Source organism: Odontesthes bonariensis, chromosome 11, assembly GCF_027942865.1.
Source record: "Odontesthes bonariensis isolate fOdoBon6 chromosome 11, fOdoBon6.hap1, whole genome shotgun sequence".
NCBI classification, from domain to species: Eukaryota; Metazoa; Chordata; class Actinopteri; order Atheriniformes; family Atherinopsidae; genus Odontesthes; species Odontesthes bonariensis.
The window spans coordinates 29,910,625-29,934,679 of NC_134516.1; the positions used below are offsets into that span (position 1 = coordinate 29,910,625).

At 40.0% G+C, this 24,055-nt stretch overlaps 12 non-coding genes across 12 annotated transcripts; all 12 read right to left on the bottom strand.

Annotated features, from left to right (window-relative positions):
- Positions 1 to 2,209: 2,209 nt before the first annotated feature.
- On the bottom strand, positions 2,210 to 2,291 carry trnas-gcu (transfer RNA serine (anticodon GCU)). Its single transcript has one exon. It is a non-coding gene; the product is annotated as a tRNA-Ser (tRNA).
- Positions 2,292 to 3,300: 1,009 nt separating this feature from the next.
- On the bottom strand, positions 3,301 to 3,382 carry trnas-gcu (transfer RNA serine (anticodon GCU)). The gene has a single exon. It is a non-coding gene; the product is annotated as a tRNA-Ser (tRNA).
- Positions 3,383 to 5,483: 2,101 nt separating this feature from the next.
- Positions 5,484 to 5,565, bottom strand: trnas-gcu (transfer RNA serine (anticodon GCU)). Its single transcript has one exon. It is a non-coding gene; the product is annotated as a tRNA-Ser (tRNA).
- A 1,009-nt stretch (positions 5,566 to 6,574) lies between these two features.
- Positions 6,575 to 6,656, bottom strand: trnas-gcu (transfer RNA serine (anticodon GCU)). The gene has a single exon. It is a non-coding gene; the product is annotated as a tRNA-Ser (tRNA).
- Positions 6,657 to 8,757: 2,101 nt separating this feature from the next.
- trnas-gcu (transfer RNA serine (anticodon GCU)) lies at positions 8,758 to 8,839 on the bottom strand. Its single transcript has one exon. It is a non-coding gene; the product is annotated as a tRNA-Ser (tRNA).
- A 2,101-nt stretch (positions 8,840 to 10,940) lies between these two features.
- On the bottom strand, positions 10,941 to 11,022 carry trnas-gcu (transfer RNA serine (anticodon GCU)). Its single transcript has one exon. It is a non-coding gene; the product is annotated as a tRNA-Ser (tRNA).
- A 1,008-nt stretch (positions 11,023 to 12,030) lies between these two features.
- Positions 12,031 to 12,112, bottom strand: trnas-gcu (transfer RNA serine (anticodon GCU)). The gene has a single exon. It is a non-coding gene; the product is annotated as a tRNA-Ser (tRNA).
- A 1,012-nt stretch (positions 12,113 to 13,124) lies between these two features.
- Positions 13,125 to 13,206, bottom strand: trnas-gcu (transfer RNA serine (anticodon GCU)). The gene has a single exon. It is a non-coding gene; the product is annotated as a tRNA-Ser (tRNA).
- Positions 13,207 to 14,218: 1,012 nt separating this feature from the next.
- Positions 14,219 to 14,300, bottom strand: trnas-gcu (transfer RNA serine (anticodon GCU)). The gene has a single exon. It is a non-coding gene; the product is annotated as a tRNA-Ser (tRNA).
- A 1,017-nt stretch (positions 14,301 to 15,317) lies between these two features.
- On the bottom strand, positions 15,318 to 15,399 carry trnas-gcu (transfer RNA serine (anticodon GCU)). Its single transcript has one exon. It is a non-coding gene; the product is annotated as a tRNA-Ser (tRNA).
- A 1,010-nt stretch (positions 15,400 to 16,409) lies between these two features.
- On the bottom strand, positions 16,410 to 16,491 carry trnas-gcu (transfer RNA serine (anticodon GCU)). Its single transcript has one exon. It is a non-coding gene; the product is annotated as a tRNA-Ser (tRNA).
- A 361-nt stretch (positions 16,492 to 16,852) lies between these two features.
- Positions 16,853 to 16,925, bottom strand: trnak-uuu (transfer RNA lysine (anticodon UUU)). Its single transcript has one exon. It is a non-coding gene; the product is annotated as a tRNA-Lys (tRNA).
- Between the last annotated feature and the right edge of the window lie 7,130 nt (positions 16,926 to 24,055).

The following is a 24,055-nucleotide window of genomic DNA, read 5'->3' on the forward strand; positions in this document are numbered from 1 at the left end:
CTGCCTAGCCAAAGGGATTTAGGAAAAGTTTTAAATGATTAAACTACTAGTCATACCCATCCAGTTGTTCCACTTGTCGACTCCATATTGATCGTCCAAAGCCTCTGTCTTGGACTGCTAGGCACTGCCATTGCCCTGTGCCTTGCACACTGCCATCTGGTGGATGCTCCGTGAATAGAGGGCTGTGCCGCTTTTCACATTCAAATCGGCATGCATTTGTTTGTGCATCGTGAAGCACAGTAGGAGTGTGTCAAAATTACGCCATGGACACGAGAGCAAAAAATGGATCCACAAATGCAAAAAATGGATCCACAAATGCAGATTGCCAGACTGCACACACAAAGTCAAGCATATTTATTTTAAAATGTCGAAAATATATTTACAAATGTATGTATATTTATATATATATATATATATATACATTTATTTGTGTCACATTTTTATATTTATATTAATTATATATACATTTATAAATTCGTTCATATTTATGTTCATTTTTACTCACATATATCTCGATCACATTTTTATATTTATATTAATTATATATACATTTATAAATTCGTTCATATTTATATTAATTTTTTTTACCCAAAATTTCCCCCATACAATTGCAGGGGATTTCTTTTCCAAATATGTCGGTTGTCCGGACTTTCTGGTTGAAGACAGGAGTCAGTAGACAAGCGCCTATCCGCTGAATGACAGCCCTCCATCTTCTGGTTCCAGGTCTCTTCCCAGTGGAAAACTTGAACTTTCCCTGAGCATACAGCTGCATAACACCAGCCCAATACGCAACGGGCTTCCCTGTCTTCATCATCCCAAAAAACTAAAATTTTAGCCGAATGATAGTAAAAAAAACGGCAGGAAGGAGCGTTAAAATAAGACAATAATGCTTGAAAGGATATTTTAAACCAACAGAACGACGCACAGATACGGACAGAGTCAGGTTAAACTATATTAAACGGGAGTCAAAAGTTGGGAGACGGTGGCGGCAAACTTGTTTTTGTTTTTCCCATCGACCACCACTGCGCATGACTTACGTGATGACGAAAAACGTCAAATGTTAGGACTTGTTAGGATTTGTTAGGATTTGTTAGGAATTTAGTAGGATTGTTAGGAATTTGTTAGGACTGTTAGGAATGTGTTAGGACTTTGTTAAGAACTTGTTTGACGGCCAGTTGGCAGAGGGTACGGCCACCTCGTCCTCTCTGTTGCAAGTTTGACCATAAAAAATTCCGTCTTAAACGACAGCTGGTATAATTTTGATCTCAAAATTGGAGACTCATTAGATACAATGGTCTTGCGTGCAGAGGATATGAATTTATCCTCCTTTCACAAAAATAGAATCAGTATTATCTAAATGTGGTACCATGTAGGGATGTTTGAGGTTGTTTGATTTAAAATTGGGCGAAACAAAAGCAATTGCACTTAGGATAAGTCAAATTTAAGGTTGGGGTTATTACAATCTCTTCAGTATATACCCAAATATGGAAGATAAACTATGTCAAATTATAAAGGGCTTGCTTTCCAGGCAAAATGTGGCGGGATTGATGTCCGCACTCCTCAGAAATCTTTTAGGTGCTCTTCTGGTGAGAGGCCTTAATGGTCATCTTATAAAGACAAACCAACTAATGTGCAAATTCAAATTTGTTTAAAATCGGAAAGAAAAAAGAATCTGCCAAACCATGAAACACTACGGATTTTCCATGTCACTGATCGAACGCAAGACTCTACTTGATACATTCAACCACTCTGAAAAACACTGATAAAAACCAACAAGCTTCAGTTGTGAGATCTATTCCTTTTGATGTATCAAGGAATGGATCATTTGGTCAGAAAGGGTTCGTTAATTTGGAAGCGCTAATAATACATCAATCGAAGGGGAATTAGCTCAAATGGTAGAGCGCTCGCTTAGCATGTGAGAGGTAGCGGGATAGACGCCCGCATTCTCCAGTTGTCTTTCTTTTGTCCTCTGTGGAGGAAATGATTAACAGCTGGATGTGGCAAAGGTGGATGCAAACTGAAAGAAAGACAGCTCTTTCACATTAGCCTGAAGTCACACTCAGAATTCTTCATGATAGATTCAATCGCCCAAATGAACTTTGTGTAGGCAAATAAAAATTTTGCGACAAAACCATTGTTTGATAAGCCTGCTTGTAAGAAGTGGAATGAGAAATTTTAACAAACCAGAACAGAACTTGACATGCAAAGCCGACGAGAATGGGATTCGAACCCATGCGTGCAAAGCACAATGGATTAGCAGTCCATCGCCTTAACCGCTCGGCCACCTCGTCCTCTCTCTTGTAAGTTTGACCATAAAAAACTTCCGTCTTAAACTACAGCTGGTATAATTTTGATCTCAACATTGGAGCCTCATTAGATACAATGGCCTTGCGTGCAGAGGATATGAATTCATCCTCCTTTCACAAAAATAGAATCATTATCTAAATGTGGTACCATGTAGGGATGTTTGAGGTTGTTTGATTTAAAATTGGGCGAAACAAAAGCAATTGCACTTAGGATAAGTCCAATTTAAGGTTGGGGTTATTACAATCTCTTCAGTATATACCCAAATATGAAAGATAAACTATGTCAAATTATGAAGGGCTTGCTTTCCAGGCAAAATGTGGCGGGATCGATGTCCGCACTCCTCAGAAATCTTTTAGGTGCTCTTCTGGTGAGAGGCCTTAATGATCATCTTACAAAGACAAAGCAACTAACGTGCAAATTCAAATTTTTTTAAAATCGGAAAGAAAAAAGAATCAGCAAAACCATGAAACACTACGGATTTTCCATGTCTCACTCATCGAACGCAAGACTCTACTTGATACATTCAACCACTCTGAAAAACACTGATAAAAACCAACAAGCTTCACTTGTGAGATCTATTCCTTTTGATGTATCAAGGAATGGATCGTTTGGTCAGAAATGGTTCGTTAATTTGGAAGCGCTAAGAATACATCAACCGAAGGGGAATTAGCTCAAATGGTAGAGCGCTCGCTTAGCATGTGAGAGGTAGCGGGATCGACGCCCGCATTCTCCAGTTGTCTTTCATTTGTCCTCATTGGAGGAAATGATTAACAGCTGGATGTGGCAAAGGTGGATAAAAAACTGAAAGAAAGACAGCTCTTTCACATTAGCCTGAAGTCACACTCAAAATTCTTCATGATAGATTCAATCGCCCAAATGAACCTAGTGCAAGCAAATAAAAATATTGCGACAAAAGCATTGTTTGAAAAGCCTGCTTGTAGGAAGTGGAATGAGAAATATTAACAAACCAGCACACAACTTGACATTCAAAGCCGACGAGAATGGGATTCGAACCCATGCGTGCAAAGCACAATGGATTAGCAGTCCATCGCCTTAACCGCTCGGCCACCTCGTCCTCTCTTTTGTAAGTTTGACCATAAAAAATTCCGTCTTAAACTACAGCTGGTATAATTTTGATCTCAACATTGGAGCCTCATTAGATACAATGGCCTTGCGTGCAGAGGATATGAATTCATCCTCCTTTCACAAAAATAGAATCATTATCTAAATGTGGTACCATGTAGGGATGTTTGAGGTTGTTTGATTTAAAATTGGGCGAAACAAAAGCAATTGCACTTAGGATAAGTCCAATTTAAGGTTGGGGTTATTACAATCTCTTCACTATATACCCAAATATGAAAGATAAACTATGTCAAATTATGAAGGGCTTGCTTTCCAGGCAAAATGTGGCGGGATCGATGTCCGCACTCCTCAGAAATCTTTTAGGTGCTCTTCTGGTGAGAGGCCTTAATGATCATCTTACAAAGACAAAGCAACTAACGTGCAAATTCAAATTTTTTTAAAATCAGAAAGAAAAAAGAATCTGCAAAACCATGAAACACTACGGATTTTCCATGTCTCACTCATCGAACGCAAGACTCTACTTGATACATTCAACCACTCTGAAAAACACTGATAAAAACCAACAAGCTTCACTTGTGAGATCTATTCCTTTTGATGTATCAAGGAATGGATCGTTTGGTCAGAAATGGTTCGTTAATTTGGAAGCGCTAAGAATACATCAACCAAAGGGGAATTAGCTCAAATGGTAGAGCGCTCGCTTAGCATGTGAGAGGTAGTGGGATCGATGCCCGCATTCTCCAGTTGTCTTTCCTTTATCCTCTGTGGAGGAAATGATTAACAGCTGGATGTGGCAAAGGTGGATAAAAAACTGAAAGAAAGACAGCTCTTTCACATTAGCCTGAAGTCACACTCAAAATTCTTCATGATAGATTCAATCGCCCAAATGAACCTAGTGCAAGCAAATAAAAATATTGCGACAAAACCATTGTTTGATAAGCCTGCTTGTAAGAAGTGGAATGAGAAATTTTAACAAACCAGCACACAACTTGACATTCAAAGCCGACGAGGATGGGATTCCAACCCATGTGTGCAAAGCACAATGGATTAGCAGTCCATCGCCTTAACTTCTCGGACACCTCGTCCTCTCTCTTGTACGTTTGACCATAAAAATTTCCGTCTTAAACTACAGCTGGTATAATGTTGATCTCAAAATTGGAGACTAATTAGATACAATGGCCTTGCGTGCAGAGGATATGAATTCATCCTCCTTTCACAAAAATAGAATCATTATTATCTAAATGTGGTTTCATGTAGGGATGTTTGAGGTTGTTTGATTTAAAATTGGGCGAAACAAAAGCAATTGCACTTAGGATAAGTCAAATTTAAGGTTGGGGTTATCACAATCTCTTTAGAATATACCCAAATATGGAAGACAAACTATGTCAAATTATAAAGGGCTTGCTTTCCAGGCAAAATGTGGCGGGATCGATGTCCGCACTCCTCAGAAATCTTTTAGGTGCTCTTCTGGTGAGAGGCCTTAATGATCATCTTACAAAGACAAAGCAACTAACGTGCAAATTCAAATTTGTTTAAAATCGGAAAGAAAAAAGAATCTGCCAAACCATGAAACACTACGGATTTTCCATGTCTCACTCATCGAACGCAAGACTCTACTTGATACATTCAACCACTCTGAAAAACACTGATAAAAACCAACAAGCTTCACTTGTGAGATCTATTCCTTTTGATGTATCAAGGAATGGATCGTTTGGTCAGAAATGGTTCGTTAATTTGGAAGCGCTAAGAATACATCAACCGAAGGGGAATTAGCTCAAATGGTAGAGCGCTCGCTTAGCATGTGAGAGGTAGCGGGATCGACGCCCGCATTCTCCAGTTGTCTTTCCTTTGTCCTCATTGGAGGAAATGATTAACAGCTGGATGTGGCAAAGGTGGATAAAAAACTGAAAGAAAAACAGCTCTTTCACATTAGCCTGAAGTCACACTCAAAATTCTTCATGATAGATTCAATCGCCCAAATGAACCTAGTGCAAGCAAATAAAAATATTGCGACAAAAGCATTGTTTGAAAAGCCTGCTTGTAAGAAGTGGAATGAGAAATATTAACAAACCAGCACACAACTTGACATTCAAAGCCGACGAGAATGGGATTCGAACCCATGCGTGCAAAGCACAATGGATTAGCAGTCCATCGCCTTAACCGCTCGGCCACCTCGTCCTCTCTCTTGTAAGTTTGACCATAAAAAACTTCCGTCTTAAACTACAGCTGGTATAATTTTGATCTCAACATTGGAGCCTCATTAGATACAATGGCCTTGCGTGCAGAGGATATGAATTCATCCTCCTTTCACAAAAATAGAATCATTATCTAAATGTGGTACCATGTAGGGATGTTTGAGGTTGTTTGATTTAAAATTGGGCGAAACAAAAGCAATTGCACTTAGGATAAGTCCAATTTAAGGTTGGGGTTATTACAATCTCTTCAGTATATACCCAAATATGAAAGATAAACTATGTCAAATTATGAAGGGCTTGCTTTCCAGGCAAAATGTGGCGGGATCGATGTCCGCACTCCTCAGAAATCTTTTAGGTGCTCTTCTGGTGAGAGGCCTTAATGATCATCTTACAAAGACAAAGCAACTAACGTGCAAATTCAAATTTTTTTAAAATCGGAAAGAAAAAAGAATCAGCAAAACCATGAAACACTACGGATTTTCCATGTCTCACTCATCGAACGCAAGACTCTACTTGATACATTCAACCACTCTGAAAAACACTGATAAAAACCAACAAGCTTCACTTGTGAGATCTATTCCTTTTGATGTATCAAGGAATGGATCGTTTGGTCAGAAATGGTTCGTTAATTTGGAAGCGCTAAGAATACATCAACCGAAGGGGAATTAGCTCAAATGGTAGAGCGCTCGCTTAGCATGTGAGAGGTAGCGGGATCGACGCCCGCATTCTCCAGTTGTCTTTCATTTGTCCTCATTGGAGGAAATGATTAACAGCTGGATGTGGCAAAGGTGGATAAAAAACTGAAAGAAAGACAGCTCTTTCACATTAGCCTGAAGTCACACTCAAAATTCTTCATGATAGATTCAATCGCCCAAATGAACCTAGTGCAAGCAAATAAAAATATTGCGACAAAAGCATTGTTTGAAAAGCCTGCTTGTAGGAAGTGGAATGAGAAATATTAACAAACCAGCACACAACTTGACATTCAAAGCCGACGAGAATGGGATTCGAACCCATGCGTGCAAAGCACAATGGATTAGCAGTCCATCGCCTTAACCGCTCGGCCACCTCGTCCTCTCTTTTGTAAGTTTGACCATAAAAAATTCCGTCTTAAACTACAGCTGGTATAATTTTGATCTCAACATTGGAGCCTCATTAGATACAATGGCCTTGCGTGCAGAGGATATGAATTCATCCTCCTTTCACAAAAATAGAATCATTATCTAAATGTGGTACCATGTAGGGATGTTTGAGGTTGTTTGATTTAAAATTGGGCGAAACAAAAGCAATTGCACTTAGGATAAGTCCAATTTAAGGTTGGGGTTATTACAATCTCTTCACTATATACCCAAATATGAAAGATAAACTATGTCAAATTATGAAGGGCTTGCTTTCCAGGCAAAATGTGGCGGGATCGATGTCCGCACTCCTCAGAAATCTTTTAGGTGCTCTTCTGGTGAGAGGCCTTAATGATCATCTTACAAAGACAAAGCAACTAACGTGCAAATTCAAATTTTTTTAAAATCAGAAAGAAAAAAGAATCTGCAAAACCATGAAACACTACGGATTTTCCATGTCTCACTCATCGAACGCAAGACTCTACTTGATACATTCAACCACTCTGAAAAACACTGATAAAAACCAACAAGCTTCACTTGTGAGATCTATTCCTTTTGATGTATCAAGGAATGGATCGTTTGGTCAGAAATGGTTCGTTAATTTGGAAGCGCTAAGAATACATCAACCAAAGGGGAATTAGCTCAAATGGTAGAGCGCTCGCTTAGCATGTGAGAGGTAGTGGGATCGATGCCCGCATTCTCCAGTTGTCTTTCCTTTATCCTCTGTGGAGGAAATGATTAACAGCTGGATGTGGCAAAGGTGGATAAAAAACTGAAAGAAAGACAGCTCTTTCACATTAGCCTGAAGTCACACTCAAAATTCTTCATGATAGATTCAATCGCCCAAATGAACCTAGTGCAAGCAAATAAAAATATTGCGACAAAACCATTGTTTGATAAGCCTGCTTGTAAGAAGTGGAATGAGAAATTTTAACAAACCAGCACACAACTTGACATTCAAAGCCGACGAGGATGGGATTCCAACCCATGTGTGCAAAGCACAATGGATTAGCAGTCCATCGCCTTAACTTCTCGGACACCTCGTCCTCTCTCTTGTACGTTTGACCATAAAAATTTCCGTCTTAAACTACAGCTGGTATAATGTTGATCTCAAAATTGGAGACTAATTAGATACAATGGCCTTGCGTGCAGAGGATATGAATTCATCCTCCTTTCACAAAAATAGAATCATTATTATCTAAATGTGGTTTCATGTAGGGATGTTTGAGGTTGTTTGATTTAAAATTGGGCGAAACAAAAGCAATTGCACTTAGGATAAGTCAAATTTAAGGTTGGGGTTATCACAATCTCTTTAGAATATACCCAAATATGGAAGACAAACTATGTCAAATTATAAAGGGCTTGCTTTCCAGGCAAAATGTGGCGGGATCGATGTCCGCACTCCTCAGAAATCTTTTAGGTGCTCTTCTGGTGAGAGGCCTTAATGATCATCTTACAAAGACAAAGCAACTAACGTGCAAATTCAAATTTGTTTAAAATCGGAAAGAAAAAAGAATCTGCCAAACCATGAAACACTACGGATTTTCCATGTCTCACTCATCGAACGCAAGACTCTACTTGATACATTCAACCACTCTGAAAAACACTGATAAAAACCAACAAGCTTCACTTGTGAGATCTATTCCTTTTGATGTATCAAGGAATGGATCGTTTGGTCAGAAATGGTTCGTTAATTTGGAAGCGCTAAGAATACATCAACCGAAGGGGAATTAGCTCAAATGGTAGAGCGCTCGCTTAGCATGTGAGAGGTAGCGGGATCGACGCCCGCATTCTCCAGTTGTCTTTCCTTTGTCCTCATTGGAGGAAATGATTAACAGCTGGATGTGGCAAAGGTGGATAAAAAACTGAAAGAAAAACAGCTCTTTCACATTAGCCTGAAGTCACACTCAAAATTCTTCATGATAGATTCAATCGCCCAAATGAACCTAGTGCAAGCAAATAAAAATATTGCGACAAAAGCATTGTTTGAAAAGCCTGCTTGTAAGAAGTGGAATGAGAAATATTAACAAACCAGCACACAACTTGACATTCAAAGCCGACGAGAATGGGATTCGAACCCATGCGTGCAAAGCACAATGGATTAGCAGTCCATCGCCTTAACCGCTCGGCCACCTCGTCCTCTCTTTTGTAAGTTTGACCATAAAAAATTCCGTCTTAAACTACAGCTGGTATAATTTTGATCTCAACATTGGAGCCTCATTAGATACAATGGCCTTGCGTGCAGAGGATATGAATTCATCCTCCTTTCACAAAAATAGAATCATTATCTAAATGTGGTACCATGTAGGGATGTTTGAGGTTGTTTGATTTAAAATTGGGCGAAACAAAAGCAATTGCACTTAGGATAAGTCCAATTTAAGGTTGGGGTTATTACAATCTCTTCACTATATACCCAAATATGAAAGATAAACTATGTCAAATTATGAAGGGCTTGCTTTCCAGGCAAAATGTGGCGGGATCGATGTCCGCACTCCTCAGAAATCTTTTAGGTGCTCTTCTGGTGAGAGGCCTTAATGATCATCTTACAAAGACAAAGCAACTAACGTGCAAATTCAAATTTTTTTAAAATCAGAAAGAAAAAAGAATCTGCAAAACCATGAAACACTACGGATTTTCCATGTCTCACTCATCGAACGCAAGACTCTACTTGATACATTCAACCACTCTGAAAAACACTGATAAAAACCAACAAGCTTCACTTGTGAGATCTATTCCTTTTGATGTATCAAGGAATGGATCGTTTGGTCAGAAATGGTTCGTTAATTTGGAAGCGCTAAGAATACATCAACCAAAGGGGAATTAGCTCAAATGGTAGAGCGCTCGCTTAGCATGTGAGAGGTAGTGGGATCGACGCCCGCATTCTCCAGTTGTCTTTCCTTTATCCTCTGTGGAGGAAATGATTAACAGCTGGATGTGGCAAAGGTGGATAAAAAACTGAAAGAAAGACAGCTCTTTCACATTAGCCTGAAGTCACACTCAAAATTCTTCATGATAGATTCAATCGCCCAAATGAACCTAGTGCAAGCAAATAAAAATATTGCGACAAAACCATTGTTTGATAAGCCTGCTTGTAAGAAGTGGAATGAGAAATTTTAACAAACCAGCACACAACTTGACATTCAAAGCCGACGAGGATGGGATTCCAACCCATGTGTGCAAAGCACAATGGATTAGCAGTCCATCGCCTTAACTTCTCGGACACCTCGTCCTCTCTCTTGTACGTTTGACCATAAAAATTTCCGTCTTAAACTACAGCTGGTATAATGTTGATCTCAAAATTGGAGACTAATTAGATACAATGGCCTTGCGTGCAGAGGATATGAATTCATCCTCCTTTCACAAAAATAGAATCATTATTATCTAAATGTGGTTTCATGTAGGGATGTTTGAGGTTGTTTGATTTAAAATTGGGCGAAACAAAAGCAATTGCACTTAGGATAAGTCAAATTTAAGGTTGGGGTTATCACAATCTCTTTAGAATATACCCAAATATGGAAGACAAACTATGTCAAATTATAAAGGGCTTGCTTTCCAGGCAAAATGTGGCGGGATTGATGTCCGCACTCCTCAGAAATCTTTTAGGTGCTCTTCTGGTGAGAGGCCTTAATGATCATCTTATAAAGACAAACCAACTTATGTGCAAATTCAAATTTGTTTAAAATCGGTAAGAAAAAAGAATCTGCCAAACCATGAAACACTACGGATTTTCCATGTCTCACTCATCGAACGCAAGACTCTACTTGATACATTCAACCACTCTGAAAAACACTGATAAAAACCAACAAGCTTCACTTGTGAGATCTATTCCTTTTGATGTATCAAGGAATGGATCGTTTGGTCAGAAATGGTTCGTTAATTTGGAAGCGCTAAGAATACATCAACCGAAGGGGAATTAGCTCAAATGGTAGAGTGCTCGCTTAGCATGTGAGAGGTAGCGGGATCGACGCCCGCATTCTCCAGTTGTCTTTCCTTTGTCCTCATTGGAGGAAATGATTAACAGCTGGATGTGGCAAAGGTGGATAAAAAACTGAAAGAAAGACAGCTCTTTCACATTAGCCTGAAGTCACACTCAAAATTCTTCATGATAGATTCAATCGCCCAAATGAACCTAGTGCAAGCAAATAAAAATATTGCGACAAAAGCATTGTTTGAAAAGCCTGCTTGTAAGAAGTGGAATGAGAAATATTAACAAACCAGCACACAACTTGACATTCAAAGCCGACGAGAATGGGATTCGAACCCATGCGTGCAAAGCACAATGGATTAGCAGTCCATCGCCTTAACCGCTCGGCCACCTAGTCCTCTCTTTTGTAAGTTTGACCATAAAAAATTCCGTCTTAAACTACAGCTGGTATAATTTTGATCTCAACATTGGAGCCTCATTAGATACAATGGCCTTGCGTGCAGAGGATATGAATTCATCCTCCTTTCACAAAAATAGAATCATTATCTAAATGTGGTACCATGTAGGGATGTTTGAGGTTGTTTGATTTAAAATTGGGCGAAACAAAAGCAATTGCACTTAGGATAAGTCAAATTTAAGGTTGGGGTTATTACAATCTCTTCAGTATATACCCAAATATGAAAGATAAACTATGTCAAATTATGAAGGGCTTGCTTTCCAGGCAAAATGTGGCGGGATCGATGTCCGCACTCCTCAGAAATCTTTTAGGTGCTCTTCTGGTGAGAGGCCTTAATGATCATCTTACAAAGACAAAGCAACTAATGTGCAAATTCAAATTTTTTTAAAATCGGAAAGAAAAAAGAATCTGCAAAACCATGAAACACTACGGATTTTCCATGTCTCACTCATCGAACGCAAGACTCTACTTGATACATTCAACCACTCTGAAAAACACTGATAAAAACCAACAAGCTTCACTTGTGAGATCTATTCCTTTTGATGTATCAAGGAATGGATCGTTTGGTCAGAAATGGTTCGTTAATTTGGAAGCGCTAAGAATACATCAACCGAAGGGGAATTAGCTCAAATGGTAGAGCGCTCGCTTAGCATGTGAGAGGTAGCGGGATCGACGCCCGCATTCTCCAGTTGTCTTTCTTTTGTCCTCATTGGAGGAAATGATTAACAGCTGGATGTGGCAAAGGTGGATAAAAAACTGAAAGAAAGACAGCTCTTTCACATTAGCCTGAAGTCACACTCAAAATTCTTCATGATAGATTCAATCGCCCAAATGAACCTAGTGCAAGCAAATAAAAATATTGCGACAAAACCATTGTTTGATAAGCCTGCTTGTAAGAAGTGGAATGAGAAATTTTAACAAACCAGCACACAACTTGACATTCAAAGCCGACGAGAATGGGATTCGAACCCATGCGTGCAAAGCACAATGGATTAGCAGTCCATCGCCTTAACCGCTCGGCCACCTCGTCCTCTCTCTTGTAAGTTTGACCATAAAAAACTTCCGTCTTAAACTACAGCTGGTATAATTTTGATCTCAACATTGGAGCCTCATTAGATACAATGGCCTCGCGTGCAGAGGAAATGAATTTATCCTCCTTTCACAAAAATAGAATCATTATTATCTAAATGTGGTACCATGTAGGGATGTTTGAGGTTGTTTGATTTAAAATTGGGCGAAACAAAAGCAATTGCACTTAGGATAAGTCAAATTTAAGGTTGGGGTTATTACAATCTCTTCAGTATATACCCAAATATGAAAGATAAACTATGTCAAATTATGAAGGGCTTGCTTTCCAGGCAAAATGTGGCGGGATCGATGTCCGCACTCCTCAGAAATCTTTTAGGTGCTCTTCTGGTGAGAGGCCTTAATGATCATCTTACAAAGACAAAGCAACTAATGTGCAAATTCAAATTTTTTTAAAATCGGAAAGAAAAAAGAATCTGCAAAACCATGAAACACTACGGATTTTCCATGTCTCACTCATCGAACGCAAGACTCTACTTGATACATTCAACCACTCTGAAAAACACTGATAAAAACCAACAAGCTTCACTTGTGAGATCTATTCCTTTTGATGTATCAAGGAATGGATCGTTTGGTCAGAAATGGTTCGTTAATTTGGAAGCGCTAAGAATACATCAACCGAAGGGGAATTAGCTCAAATGGTAGAGCGCTCGCTTAGCATGTGAGAGGTAGCGGGATCGACGCCCGCATTCTCCAGTTGTCTTTCTTTTGTCCTCATTGGAGGAAATGATTAACAGCTGGATGTGGCAAAGGTGGATAAAAAACTGAAAGAAAGACAGCTCTTTCACATTAGCCTGAAGTCACACTCAAAATTCTTCATGATAGATTCAATCGCCCAAATGAACCTAGTGCAAGCAAATAAAAATATTGCGACAAAACCATTGTTTGATAAGCCTGCTTGTAAGAAGTGGAATGAGAAATTTTAACAAACCAGCACACAACTTGACATTCAAAGCCGACGAGAATGGGATTCGAACCCATGCGTGCAAAGCACAATGGATTAGCAGTCCATCGCCTTAACCGCTCGGCCACCTCGTCCTCTCTCTTGTAAGTTTGACCATAAAAAACTTCCGTCTTAAACTACAGCTGGTATAATTTTGATCTCAACATTGGAGCCTCATTAGATACAATGGCCTCGCGTGCAGAGGAAATGAATTTATCCTCCTTTCACAAAAATAGAATCATTATTATCTAAATGTGGTACCATGTAGGGATGTTTGAGGTTGTTTGATTTAAAATTGGGCGAAACAAAAGCAATTGCACTTAGGATAAGTCAAATTTAAGGTTGGGGTTATTACAATCTCTTCAGTATATACCCAAATATGAAAGATAAACTATGTCAAATTATAAAGGGCTTGCTTTCCAGGCAAAATGTGGCGGGATTGATGTCCGCACTCCTCAGAAATCTTTTAGGTGCTCTTCTGGTGAGAGGCCTTAATGGTCATCTTATAAAGACAAACCAACTAATGTGCAAATTCAAATTTGTTTAAAATCGGTAAGAAAAAAGAATCTGCATAACCATGAAACACTACAGATTTTCCATGTCTCACTCATCGATCGCAAGACCCTACTTGATACATTCAACCACTATGAAAAACACTGATAAAAACCAACAAGCTTCAGTTTTGAGATCTATTCCTTTCAATGTATCAAGGAATGGATCGTTTGGTCAGAACTGGTTCGTTAATTTGGAAGCTCTAAGAATACATCAACCGAAGGGGAATTAGCTCAAATGGTAGAGCGCTCGCGTAGCATGTGAGAGGTAGTGGGATCGACGCCCGCATTCTCCAGTTGTCTTTCCTTTATCCTCTGTGGAGGAAATGATTAACAGCTGGATGTGGCAAAAGTGGATAAAAAACTGAAAGAAAGACAGCTCTTTCACATTAGCCTGAAGTCACACTCAAAATTCTTCATGATAGATTCAATCGCCCAAATGAACCTAGTGCAAGCAAATAAAAATATTGCGACAAAACCATTGTTTGATAAGCCTGCTTGTAAGAAGTGGAATGAGAAATTTTAACAAACCAGCACACAACTTGACATTCAAAGCCGACGAGGATGGGATTCGAACCCATGTGTGCAAAGCACAATGGATTAGCAGTCCATCGCCTTAACTTCTCGGACACCTCGTCCTCTCTCTTGTACGTTTGACCATAAAAATTTCCCTCTTAAACTACAGCTGGTATAATTTTGATCTCAAAATTGGAGACTCATTAGATACAATGGCCTTGCGTGCAGAGGATTTGAATTCATCCTCCTTTCACAAAAATAGAATCAGTATTATCTAAATGTGGTACCATGTAGGGATGTTTGAGGTTGTTTGATTTAAAATTGGGCGAAACAAAAGCAATTGCACTTAGGATACGTCAAATTTAAGGTTGGGGTTATCACAATCTCTTTAGAATATACCCAAATATGGAAGACAAACTATGTCAAATTATAAAGGGCTTGCTTTCCAGGCAAAATGTGGCGGGATTGATGTCCGCACTCCTCAGAAATCTTTTAGGTGCTCTTCTGGTGAGAGGCCTTAATGATCATCTTATAAAGACAAACCAACTTATGTGCAAATTCAAATTTGTTTAAAATCGGTAAGAAAAAAGAATCTGCCAAACCATGAAACACTACGGATTTTCCATGTCTCACTGATGGAACGCAAGACCCTACTTGATACATTCAACCACTCTGAAAAACACTGAGAAAAACCAACAAGCTTCAGTTGTGAGATCTATTCCCTTTGATGTATCAAGGAATGGATCGTTTGGTCAGAAAGGGTTCGTTAATTTGGAAGCGCTAAGAATACATCAACCGAAGGGGAATTAGCTCAAATGGTAGAGCGCTTGCTTAGCATGTGAGAGGTAGCGGGATCGACGCCCGCATTCTCCAGTTGTCTTTCATTTGTCCTTTGTCCTCTGTGGAGGAAATGATTAACAGCTGCATGTAGCAAAGGTGGGTGCAAAGTGAAAGAAAGACAGCTCTTTCACATTAGCCTGAAGTCACACTCAAAATTCTTCATGATAGCTTCAATCGCCCAAATGAACCAAGTGCAAGCAAATAAAAATATTGCGACAAAAGCATTGTTTCAAAAGCCTGCTTGTAAGAAGTGGAATGAGAAATATTAACAAACCAGAACAGAACTTGACATGCAAAGCCGATGAGAATGGGAATCGAACCCATGCGTGCAAAGCACAATGGATTAGCAGTCCATCGCCTTAACCGCTCGGCCACCTCGTCCTCTCTCTTGTAAGTTTGACCATAAAAAATTCCGTCTTAAACTACAGCTGGTATAATTTTGATCTCAACATTGGAGCCTCATTAGATACAATGGCCTTTCGTGCAGAGGATATGAATTTATCCTCCTTTCACAAAAATAGAATCATTATTATCTAAATGTGGTACCATGTAGGGATGTTTGAGGTTGTTTGATTTAAAATTGGGCGAAACAAAAGCAATTGCACTTAGGATAAGTCAAATTTAAGGTTGGGGTTATTACAATCTCTTCAGAATATACCCAAATATGAAAGATAAACCATGTCAAATTATAAAGGGCTTGCTTTCCAGGCAAAATGTGGCGGGATTGATGTCCGCACTCCTCAGAAATCTTTTAGGTGCTCTTCTGGTGAGAGGCCTTAATGGTCATCTTATAAAGACAAACCAACTAATGTGCAAATTCAAATTTGTTTAAAATCGGTAAGAAAAAAGAATCTGCATAACCATGAAACACTACGGATTTTCCATGTCTCACTCATCGATCGCAAGACCCTACTTGATACATTCAACCACTATGAAAAACACTGATAAAAACCAACAAGCTTCAGTTTTGAGATCTATTCCTTTCAATGTATCAAGGAATGGATCGTTTGGTCAGAACTGGTTCGTTAATTTGGAAGCGCTAAGAATCCATCAACCGAAGGGGAATTAGCTCAAATGGTAGAGCGCTCGCTTAGCATGTGAGAGGTAGCGGGATCGACGCCCGCATTCTACAGTTGTCTTTCCTTTGTCCTCTGTGGATGAAATGATTAACAGCTGGATGTGGCAAAGATGGATGCAAACTGAAAGAAAGACAGCTCTTTCACATTAGCCTGAAGTCACACTCAAAATTCTTCATGATAGATTCAATTGCCCAAATGAACTTCGTGTAGGCAAATAAAAGTTTTGCGACAAAAGCATTGTTTGAAAAGCCTGCTGGTAAGAAGTGGAATGAGAAATTTTAACAACCCAGAACAGAACTTGACATGCAAAGCCGACGAGGATGGGATTCGAACCCATGCGTGCAAAGCACAATGGATTAGCAGTCCATCGCCTTAACCACTCGGCCACCTCGTCCTCTCTCTTGTAGGTTTGACCATAAAAAATTCCGTCTCAAACTACAGCTGGTATAATTTTGATCTCAACATTGGAGCCTCATTAGATACAATGGCCTTGCGTGTAGCTGTCTCTCTGTGTTTATTGGCATACAGCACGGTTAGTGAGATCCAGATCCATGTGGGCACTCAGGATGGATTTAAATAGCGACTCTATAACTGATGTTATATGTAAAACATATTAGCTTTTTAAAAATCTTTATTTTAAAGAAAACGAGAAAAAATAATAATTTCTGAATGGTCAGGCTCTGTCAGAGGTGACAGTGTAGAAACAGAGTGCAGCATAGAGGGAAGTACAGGTTAAGTGGTAAATTACATTTCTACACCTGAACAGGGACTTGAACTCTGGACCCTCAGATTAAAAGTCTGATGCTCTACCAACTGAGCTATCCAGGCCCTATGAGAGTGTGTCTGAGTGACAGCTGACATCTGAAACACTTCCTGAGTCCAAAGCTGTGACGCTGTTTTCTGAACAAACGCCTGGTTGATGTGAACTTGTGTTGCAGCCACTGAGCATAAAGAAGAAGGCCTTCATGGAGGGAAACAGGGAGTTAAGGAGGAGTGTGAAGAAAAAAGGAAGAGAGCAAGTCGGTGGGAAACTATCTGCAGCAGAACAGTGTGAGGGATGTGTGGTCAGGAATGGAAAAGCTCACAGGCTTTGGGATAATGTGGGATCAGACAGATGGAAGAGTTCAGACAAACTCAGCATGCTGCTGCCTCCTGCTACAGACCTCACATCCTCCATGTACCAACAGCTGCCCTGTCACACCTCAGCACATCTACATGAAACTATCACATCTATAGGAAAATAAACTATCGCCTCATCTGAATACAAACAAAAGAGATGATTGTGGATTTTAGGAGGAGCAGCAGTCAGCTGAACAGCGTCTCCATCCTCGGTGAAGAGGTGGTTGAGGATTACAGATACCTGAGGGTTCACCTGGACAGCAGACTGGACTGGAAATGCAACACTGAGGCTGTCTACAAGATGGGACATTCAGTAAACTATTCCTATAACTGTATATATGCTAACTGAGTTGGCATGGGTTGGTGCACTAAACACATGTTACAGAGTTTAATATTTCTGCATCTTTTAGTAAAAACAGGAAAGAATGAGTGTATATTTCCAGCCAAATTCCCAATAAAGCTGCTCTCATCCACATATTTTTCTGTTTCTTCTGTCAGACGGCTAAACTGAAAATCAGCCCATTAAGACTACGTGTCAACTCGTGGTCACTTAAAGCATGTCCAGACTGTCGCTCTGCTCTAATAAAATCCTGATTTCGTTCTGAATTTCCTGATCAAGATAAAAATATGTAACATACAGAACAAAAAGCATCCATCTCCAGCTGAAAACATGAAACCTGCAGACTACACATAAAATGTTCCACTGGGGAGACCGACCCAAGTTGGTTATTAGCAGGAAATTTCATAAATATCCTCAAAACCAGTTTTCCTCAGTGTGCAGACTTCAGATTTTTGTTTTAAGTTTTGTACAAAGAAAATAGACTCAAATGTAACCTCTCTTCAATGCATATTCAGAACTTATTAAAATCTCTTCCAGAAAAACTCTTGTTTTGATCGTTTTCTTTAAAATAAAGATTTTTAAAAAGCTAATTGACCATGTGCTCTGTTTTACATATAACATCAGTTATAGAGGTAAACACGCAAAGTTAGCATATTGACGGGTTTCAAATATATGTTTCAGTGGCGGCCGTGCTTTGGCTCACTGGGCCTTCAGTGCGGGTTTACCGTCCATTCAGAGTCGCTATTTAAATCCGTCCTGAGTGCCCACATGGATCTGGATCTCACTAACCGTGCTGTATGCCAATAAACACAGAGAGACAGCTGTTAGAAGACTTTCTTCTGCAGGTTTCCTTCTGATTTATTTATCTTTTAAACACTTATTCAGCAGCAGGATGTTTATTCATCAATTAGCCTACTAATAATGAATTATGAGAGAGATTTCACGTATTGAGAGCAGCTTCCATTGTTATTGTTATTATTATCACATATATCAGCAGTTCAGAATATTTGATCATTTATATTTATAATCTAATATTTATATATGTAAATAAAATACATAATACTCACAAGAGTTCCTGATTATTATCTATTTATGGACATAACACTGAGACGCTCCATATGTTAGTCCATTGTTGCCAGTTAACTGCAGCCTTGCAGCTTTCAGCAGCAGCTGTTACCGCTGAGCAATCAGTTCCCTCTGCACTGAGGATCATATGAAAGCAGCTCCTGCAGCTTCAGGTTAGTGTCACAGGGCTCTGAACTTTGTGTTAGTGCAGTTTGGCAGCAGCAGGTCCCAGGCAAGCTTTAATTATATTGCAGCAGAATGAGGTGAGTAACTTCTAGTCTATCCCAGTGCTTCTAAGTGGTGGCACTGAACCTCGCATATTCATTTACGATTCTTCTATTTATCCATGCTCTCCCACAGGAGTGTGTTACAATCCCACTTCTGACTCAATTTGTTGCGACTCCACAAACTCTTTCCGCAAGCAACAAAATTTGGGAAAACTTACCTCATTCTTTGGCTTCCGGAACACTCGTGAACCAGTATGGAGCCAGTTTCCGTAGTGTAGTGGTTATCACGTTCGCCTAACACGTGCAAGGTCCTCAGTTCGATACTGGGCGGAAACATTACTTGCTGCTCCATTATTTATTTCATCCTTGTGTGAAGATGTATGACTGCACGTTAATGATAGCAACATCAACATATTCATAATTATGGATAGGAGGGGAGCCTCATCTGCTATTCTTGACATGTAAAGTCAATTTTTGCAAGTTTTAAAAAGATTTTCTGATGCTATGGTGTGAAACGGACTTTGGCAAATCCCTAGCTGCTGAGCGAAAATGGCAACCTTTGGTCAAGGAATCGAACGCTGTTCCTCCGCTTGACAGGGGGATTCTAACCTTTGACGAGCGAAGATACAGAATGTGTTGCTTGACTGTCGTGCCAATTCTGAGAATACAAGCTGTAAGAGTATCACTGAAAAATTGACAAAAAAACACGTTGCCAAAACCCAAGTTGTGTTGAGTAGGCACAATTTGTTGCGACTCCACAATCTCTTTCCGCTAGCAACAAAATTTGGGAAAACTTACCTCATTCTTTGGCTTCCGGAACACTAGTGAAGTATATATTTAAAAAAAAAAAAAAAAAAAAAAGCTCGGTGGAACCTTCAGGTGTGTGCTGTCATGGTTGCGTTCTGGAAAGAAGATGAGTTGAGTAGGCTAGTCAGTTGTGAAATTACACCAGATTGCACGATTGATCAAATCCAGCTGAGAGGATCTGTGGTATGTGACATCACACCTCTGTGTTGCTAGTTGAATCTTTTTTGGTTTCTTCTTGCATATTCATTTACGATGCTTCTATTTATCCTTGCTCTCCCAGAGGAGTGTGTTACAATCTTGCTAGCGTTAGCACCAATTTAGCACGCTAGCTAGAAACTCCGAACATTAGCATCATCTTATGACGTTTTATATCTATGGTTACAAAGTGCATGACTCGTCTCACTCAGCCAAAACGTCAGGCAAAACTTACCGTTTACTGGCGTATCTCACTTTTTATGTTACAGTGAGAACAGGCATGCTAACCTCTAGCTCATTAAGCAGGTGTTAGGATGGTTAGTAAAAGCGACGAGTAAAGTTACCGTTCCAAAATGACCGGGTGCCCGAAGAGTAATATTGATATAAAATACAATATCATCAGATAGGCCTACCACTTCATGTACTTACCGAACAGTATAACCGTTAAAAGTTGAGATGTTGCTCTTTCTTCAGTAGACCGATTGAGTAGAGACTGAGTCGAGACAGTTCTTGCTTCAGCAGAGCGGTGTTCGTACATGGGGTGGGGGTTATGGGGTCACACTTGAGGTGTGAAATACAGGATCAGAGTTTAGAGTAAAAAGTTCATAATAAAATAATTAAGTTAATAATTAAACATTTCCAATTAGAGGTTTGATTCAGTGACACTTCCTTTTTTACACTCGGTTTTGACAACAACTATTTATCTACTGAGAGTTAATTATAATGGATTAACTCTATCCAAAGTATAATTAACTTTACTAGTGTATGTCTAGTTTAACACCAAGAATTCAACTCTTCGTCGCTATTTAAATCCGTCCTGAGTGCCCACATGGATCTGGATCTCACTAACCGTGCTGTATGCCAATAAACACAGAGAGACAGCTGTTAGAAGACTTTCTTCTGCAGCTTTCCTTCTGATTTATTTATTTTTTAACACATATTCAGCAGCAGGATGTTTATTCATCAATTAGCCTACTAATAATGAATTATGAGAGATTTCACGTATTGAGAGCGACTTCCATTGTTATTGTTATTATTATCACGTATATCAGCAGTTCAGAATATTTGATCATTTATATTTATAATATTTATACATGTAAATAAAATACATAATACTCACAAGAGTTCCTGATTATTATCTATTTATGGACATAACACTGAGATGCTCCATATGTTAGTGCATTGTTGCCAGTTAACTGCAGCCTTGCACCTTTCAGCAGCAGCTGTTACCGCTGAGCAATCAGTTCCCTCTGCACTGAGGATCATATGAAAGCAGCTCCTGCAGCTTCAGGTTAGTGTCACAGGGCTCTGAACTTTGTGTTAGTGCAGTTTGGCAGCAGCAGGTCCCAGGCAGGCTTTAATTATATTGCAGCAGAATGAGGTGAGTAACTGCTAGTCTATCCCAGTGCTTCTAAGTGGTGGCACTGAACCTCTGCTGCCTTAAATGTCTGAGGCAAGCAGAACCTCATTTGGTCACAGCATTACACTATGAATATGCAGTTAAGCTCAACAGGACTGGGCATGTTAAGGGGAGGTGGTGGTTGGACCCCACTGGTCTCTAAATGTACTCAGAACTTCATATGAGATGTCCCTGTTTCTGCAGGGTTTTGTGGATTTATTGTGTGCTGATTGGAAGCTTCACCTGCATTCCTGCACAAAGCGGTAAGCTGATCCCAATCAAAGCTCAGCAACTAAAAGCAGTTTAAATTGACTCGGGGTGTAAATGGAAGGCTGATCTTAATTCTCCTTTTCTTCACCCATGTATTCAGTTTATGGACAAGCTCTATCTAAGCCAACGTATCAGAAAGCAGCTGGAACCAGTGGTTCTGCAGCACAGCACCATGGCGCTCAGGGAGGTCGGTCTGGAGCTCCTGGCAGCAATTACCAGTTTGAAGATGGGAGCTGGAGCCTTTCATCTGACACCAGCGGCGAGGACGAGCCAGTCTTCACTCCTGTGACCGACGAGGATCAAGTCTACGCTTACAAATCTCGGTCCCGCTACAACAAGAAGCGTGTGCTGTTCAGCCAGTTCCGCTACAGCCCAACAGAATCTGAGCCAGACCACGGCAAAACATCTCAGCACAAGGTTCCAGTTCAGAGCGGCTTCTGAGGATCTTTCTGGTGAGGCTCATTTTCCTCTGCATGTGTGCTCTCTGTAGCTGCTGGTAGGTGACTGACTTTCTTTGTCTTGCAGATCTGCATATTCTAGAGGCATCGCTGCTGCTGCCACTTGAATAAATGGCTTTAACTTGAATACCTTGTTGCTCCATCAAATGGCTCCTAGCTGTCTCTGGGTCATCCAGTTGTGGGTTGGAGGGGATAATTGAGGGCCTGACAGGTTGACATGACTTAATCCTATAAGTAAGGTGTTGGCATTAACTCAAGGACAGTTTCTGCTCAAAGGTGAGCTTGTGAAGGTCTTGACGGCTTCAGCTTGGAATGCATTCCCAACTAAAAATGGCTGAAAGCCAACTGCAGCTCTCTGACAGCAGTGGGTAAAGGTGTGGCCTTGAGCTCTATCAGAAGATTCCACTGCTGCATATTGTGCTGAGGGGGAAACCTTTACACTCTGTAGCAGTCCTCACCCTACAGCTCTGGGTAAGGGCAGACCCATCAGATGCTGGGGCCATGTGAAACCTGGACAGGTCAATGGCCGAGGATGGCTTCATAACTATCTTATGTGGCTGCAAAGGTCTGTTACTTTGAATACTTGTAATGAAGCTTGTGCTACACAAATCAAAAGATGTGGCAGCTACTTTTAGTGAAGTGGCTTGGGAACAAAATTTATTGGCTCAATGTTGTCGCTTACTCACTACCTGGAAGTAAGTTGGATCAGGTGGTGGGGGGGGCAAACATCTAGTGGAGGACCCTGTTCATGACATCTGAAACCCAAAGCAGAGTATTTTTGTTAAATCTATACATTACCATTGAGGTTGGGTCACGGAAACTGAAAGGAGCCTCACCAGCAGAGGTGTGGCCAGAAGGTCATTGCCTATCAGGACGGTAGCATAGGACCTGCTTGTGAATATTAGCATGTAGGGAAACATTCAAGCTGAAGAAAAAGGCCTTTTGTGTTGGGTTGTTCAGGAGGTTGACCTGAAGCAGGTACCAGGTGGCCAAAAGGGCTGCATCATCAGTAGCTGCTCAAGCTAAAATTCAGGGATGGGAAGAATTTGTCATCTGTTCCCATTTCTTTGGTTGCATCTATAAAATAACAGTTTGACATGCATGAAATGGCATTTTTGCAGAAAACGGGTGATTCCCTGAGATGCATCTGGACCTTCAGCTGTTCAATGAAGTCTCATCAGAAATGGTCTCCATGGAAGGGTGGCTGTCAAGAAGCCGTTCTTAAGGAGGGGAAACGGGGAGAAAAGGCTGAGCTGTGCCAAATGACACAAGAAGTGGACTGAAAATCAGTGGCAACAGGTCTGATGGAGGGATGAATCCTCCCCAGAGCCCGGGGAGGGTTAGAATAAATGAATAAATCCAACAACTCTCATGGATTCTGTTCATTACATCAGATCTTACAGATCAAACATCTATTTTGTTCTACATTTGGATGCAAGAAGACGAGCCAGGTGTTGGAATATATTCAGTTAAGTCGTGAGCTGTACAGCCACACAGTGGACTGTGCACAAAAGCATTCACTATCCTGTCTGGAACATGAACAAACATGTCTGATTAATACTGGGCATAATGCAACATCAAATGTTCCATCTATATGTGAGAATCAGATGTCTTACCTGGTCGTCCCTACAGCAAGGACACTGCCTGTGAGGACTACTTGCACATAGTTGACATATACTGACACATAATTAAAAGAAAAACTTCTGTGGACTTGTTTCCACACTTTAAGTCACTCACATTGTTAACCTGCAGGTTGCAGTTTAAATATGAACATGATAAAGTTGGGTCTTTGTTGGATTTTATGAAAGTAATTATGAGGACAGATGATGTGAACTACTGTAACAAATGTTAGTTTTCAGAATTAAAACAACCTGGGGATATAAATATTCTCATTTTCATAAATAAATATGAAGTTCAGGTGTGACAGTCAACATTTTACAGTAAAAAAAGACTTTCTCAGAAACTTAGACCCATATTAAAAAAGAGCATTATTCAAATAGACACATTTTCCCTTTTAAATGAGTTAAAAATGTAACTTTAACTTCAGTGTATTTTCAGTACAGTTCCACCTCACTGAT